Source organism: Mauremys mutica, chromosome 3 (assembly GCF_020497125.1).
Source record: "Mauremys mutica isolate MM-2020 ecotype Southern chromosome 3, ASM2049712v1, whole genome shotgun sequence".
NCBI lineage: Eukaryota > Metazoa > Chordata > Testudines > Geoemydidae > Mauremys > Mauremys mutica.
In genome coordinates, this window is record NC_059074.1 from 54,522,075 (window position 1) to 54,527,121 (window position 5,047).

The 5,047-nt window shown below is 37.2% G+C and overlaps 1 long non-coding RNA gene across 1 annotated transcript; it reads left to right on the forward strand.

The window, feature by feature from the left end:
• The first annotated feature begins 249 nt into the window (after positions 1 to 249).
• Positions 250 to 4,766, forward strand: LOC123365946. The gene is made up of 3 exons (XR_006577846.1): positions 250 to 368; positions 3,228 to 3,277; positions 4,000 to 4,766. It is a non-coding gene; the product is annotated as an uncharacterized LOC123365946 (long non-coding RNA).
• Positions 4,767 to 5,047: the final 281 nt, after the last annotated feature.

Sequence of the window (5,047 nt, forward strand, 5' to 3'; positions counted from 1 at the left end):
AAATGGCCCTCTCAAGGATTGAATTCACAACCATAGGCTTACCAGGTCAATGCTCAAACCACTGAGCTATCCCTCCCCACAAATGTTATACCACGCTGGAATCAGGAATAAGTCAGGAGGCAAGAGTCAAGCATCAGGAGACAAAGTAAGGTTCAGAGCCACCAAAGCCCCAGTGTTGCCCAGACAACTTCCTGGGCCAGGGTTAAATAGGGTGCTTGGCCAATCAGAGGCCTGCAGAGTGCTGTCACTCTGGGTCTCTTGGGAAGTACTTCTTGTGGCACCTACTCTCCACATTGCTCCTTAGCTTTGGCTCTGTATAGCCTCCTAGTGGTACTGTGGGAACATCAGTTCTCCCTGGATCCTTACAGGTCAGTTTGAAAATTTAACAAGTCGGTGATAGAGGCTGGCCTCCTGAACTGATTGGAGGTGAGAGTTGTCATCTTGATAGTGAATGAGAGATGATAGGTTGGGCAAAGACCATTAAGGGCCTTGAAAGTGTAAGCAAGCAACTAATGTTTGATGAAATAGAGAATGAGGAGGAAGAAGAAGGATATGAAGAAAAGTGAGTCTGTCAAAGCAATGGGCTAGGACAGTGATCTTCACAGCAGTATTGTGTGTGTGTGTGTGTGTGTGTATATATATATATATATATATATATATGTTTATATCTATTTCATACATATATAGATAGATAGATATAGATATATTTATAACATACAGATATATGAATAGATTGATAATCAGAAGTAGTATACTTAATACAATGGGAAAATCTCAAAAGGTTTGGAGTTCTGCTTTGTTTTGAAGCAAATTCTATAAATATGGATGCTGTCTGAAATTTATCTGAACCTCTTGAGACTAACAAAATTGGTCTGTGCATTTCAGGAAGACGGTGTTTATTGCAGGATTCTGACATCCTCTAGACCATGAGTATGGAAGAAAAAAGTATCCAAACATTTCTAGACCTAAAAAAAATCATTCAAGTTCGCTTGTAGAAATGGGAGAATGTTGATGGGTTTTGTTTGTTTGTTTTTGCCTCTTACCCCTAAGCTGGTTCACCCATCACAGTATAGACGTCTTTAAGACTTCAACTAGAAGTAGTTGAACGTTTTCTGTCGACACTTTATAAACTTTTAATATATTGCTTTTCTATGAAGCCCCAAAATTTTTTCAAATAATTTTTAATTAAAAAAAATGAAAGTTTTTCTTTCTTATCAAACATTTTGCACTGGAAAACTTACTGCTTGACAATCTCTGGCTCCAACACAATTTACTCAGATGTTATGGAATATGATAGGTCAGAGAATCAGGCCTGCTGCACATTTACGTTGCTATATTAGTCCTTCAGAAAAAGGCAGATAAGCCAGAATGTTTTTTACTGTAAGTTAATATCAAACTTTACTGGAATAACATGCTTTTCAACACCCCTACATGTGTAGTCACTGGGAGTTTTCAAGTTATATCAGAGATCTAAATGGAAAATGGATCATTCAGAAACATTTGTCCTGATTCACCACTGCGTTACTCTACTGGTATGCCAGTGTAATTCCACTGATACCAACAGAGATACACTGACATAAAATTGCAAAGTTGAACTAGGCCTATTATGTGTATTTGTGATGTTTTCTGGAGAATGTTGCTTCCGTATTGTAATCGAGTGGATTATACAGAGGCATGTAGATACTGTCAGTATTTTCATCTGTAACAAATATATTTCTCATGTGATAGGAAGGAAAATTATATCCATTTTCTTCAGAACTGCAGTTTGGATTTTTTAAAAAATAAAAGAAGCTTTCCTAAGACTGAATAAACACAGAACTATCTTTGACAGTTAACTGATGCCATCCTTTAAAACTCATACTCCATGCTAGTCAGGGGAAAAATGCCCAAATGAGATTATTGTTCTTATTATTTAAGGAATAGAGTATGATAGGTGTGTATGGCATAAATTCACAGTGTATTTTAGCCTCTCAGGCTGTTTGGAATCACAGCTATAATAAAATAAAAATGTATAGAATGAGATTTCAAATCAGTTTATCTCCTTAAAGCATTGCAGACTGGTGGTGAAATCCTAACCTTATTGATATAAACGGCCAAGCTCCCATTGACTTCAAGTCAGCCAGAATGTCACTGAGACAGTTTAAATCCTTAAATCATATTATGCAATTAATATTTGGAATTCAATCAATGTTTAGACTTCTGTTTTTGAAAGTAGCAGAATCATCCCACATATCTACATCACAGTAACTATCAGAAAATATATATGTACTCCTCATAAGTAAATCTATGTTTGTATTTGTGAAGTAAATGTATTTACTATTTAGCGTCATTCTTCTGAAAACTATTGCAGCCCCTTAAACACACACAGAACACATTTGATTAATTTAGTTTACTGGATATTGGCTATCATGAAAAAGAGCCACATCTGAAGTAATATGGCAATATGAAAATTGAGGAGTAAGGGAGGATGCATTGTAGAATCCACTTTTACCTTATTTCTAGGTAGCTTATGATAGCTTGTTTACCTGAAATTGAAGGCACCAATGACCTAGTATGTAATGCTAATAAATCTATATTGCATAGTTTTATTCCTTATAACTTTTCCAAGAATCAAAGTTATAATCTGGTCCTTCTCTACAACTATATTTATATGTATTAAATAGTAATGGGTTACATTTCTGAATTCTTTTCTAGCATACTGTACATACGTGATTGGTTTGAACTAGGGCTTCAGGCTGAATGATTTATGGACTTCATCCAAATCTGGTCCATAGATAGCAAATCACTGAAGGTCAGATTCTCTCTCTTGCTGAGGCCACTTTATGTTGCTTAAGTAAATACAAGCACAAAATGTCCTTGAACTGGTCAGATTCACAGTGGAAAATTCTCTATTTCAAGGGGGAATTTCCACTTGCATAAAAATATTGGTGGTGACTGAGCTGCGCAAGCTGTGCTCGTACATAGTTGAGACTCTGGAACTCATTTCAGAAAAAACAGAATGCAATTCCTTAATTGGGTTACATTCAGACTATGGGCCTGATACTCGGTTGCCCTACATCTTGAATAGTCATTTACACCAATCCAAAGTTAGTGCAGAGTAGATGAAAATTGCTACCATTCTAATTTATTAAGGATTTACACGCACTATCCAATCCCTTTATTTGGTGCTAATGACCAGGTCTATGGAGAATCAGGCCTTAATCTCCACTTATTTTGCTTTTTCCTAGATTTGAGACTGGTTAAAAATGGACAAGAAGAGAAAATGCCAACCAAACCAGTGAGGTTCCCTCTAGGTTCATGGTCACTCAATCCATTATCAAAACTCCCATGATTGGACACCTTGTGAAGAACCTTAATGTACTCCTAATTGAGATTCTTACAATTAGACTTCCCAGTTCATTAACGAACTAGGTCTTTATTTGTTCATCTCCAGCTTCCTATGGCCCTTGATAATTAAGGTGTAACATTAAGGATAGTTTCACTGTAGAGATCATATGCAGATGATAATGTGAAACTCTACGTTTTCATACACTTCAAACATTTCTTTGACTGTTCTTTTCAAAACAATTTTACACCATACTAATTAAATTATTCTTTGTTAATGTATGGGTGCCAAGCACAATCTGATCTTCATGGAAGCAATCCATGTACCTGGCTCTCTTTTTCAGTTTCCACTGTAATTATCTACAGTTGTCTGATTTTATAGAAGTTGCAAATCTTGTCACTCTTTATGTCCAAAACATTGGATACCTCAAACAAACAGTTTGTCAGTAAACATCTGATATGTGCAGAAGAGAAATAAGCTGCAGAACAACTATTCATTTTCACTTACCAGTTTCAAAAGATTAATCTGAGAACAGATTACATCATTTGTCACATGTGCAGGGTTCTCTAGCATAAATACCATAGCCACTGAGCATTCTTCTCAGTGCAGGTCATGCTCAGTCAAAGGGTGAAAATGTAATTTACTATTCTCTTGGCTCCTTTTTCTGATTCTAGAAATACTGCTGGTGATAATGAAATATTCCAGGGAATCTTGGACTCTTTCTTCAAGTGGCTGGCACTCAGCTCAAAGTCTCCATAGCTCTGCACTCCCACAACATGGACCAACAGGAGGCTGGAAGCAGACTGGAAGATATTATTTTCTTCATTTCTCCCAGCATAAAAGAGTGAAAGCCCTATATGGAGATGTGAGAAGATAGTTTCCCTGATGTGAAGAAATAATTTGGGGATTCTGAGGAAAAAAATAGACAGAGGCAAGGGTTTCTGAGTGAAGGGATGTGCTGCTTTGGGGAGCTCTAAGAGGAGGAAGATGCTCCCCAATGAGAAGGAATTGCAGCTAAATTGCAGATATGGGGTTGTCTGAGTAGAGGGAGTAGCACACTGGGTCTTGAGGGAATGAGATCTGATTGAGTGGTGTGGCATTTTTAATTACACTTATTTCAACCACTTATTGGAAATTTCAGCATTCAGAGCATGAGCAGGGTAAGCTTGAAAAGCAATCCATCATCTTAAACCTCAAGGTAGAAGCTGCTGACCAGGACTGAACTATCTTGGCAGGACAATGTGGAGAAGCACGTGCTATCAATACTCGGGCTGCATATATTCTAAGGGATAGAGGACACCAGTGGCTCCAAGTCTGCAAAAAGAACCATAAGGGCAGATAAACATGCCCACATATAAATCTATCACAATAAATGGGGCTTAATGTGGGGGCACAGATCTACTCAAGAGTCAGTTGCAGCACTGCGGCTTACGGCAATCAAACTCCCAAACACTACATTCTCAGGAAAATTGTATAAAATATATGTGAAAATAAAACGGGGAAAAAGTAAAATGAACAGTGATTACTTAAAACCTCTGAAACTTTCTGCCTTTTAAAATGAATCTCCACTGTAAGATTTTCCAAATCATCATAACTTTGACTTTACTATCACTTTTCTACATTGATCTGTTTCTTAGCTTACCATTGTAAGAGCACTCAACACAGAGAGTAATAGCACTGTATCCATGGTTATTTTTACTTCTGCATGAGCAGCTTCTGTGT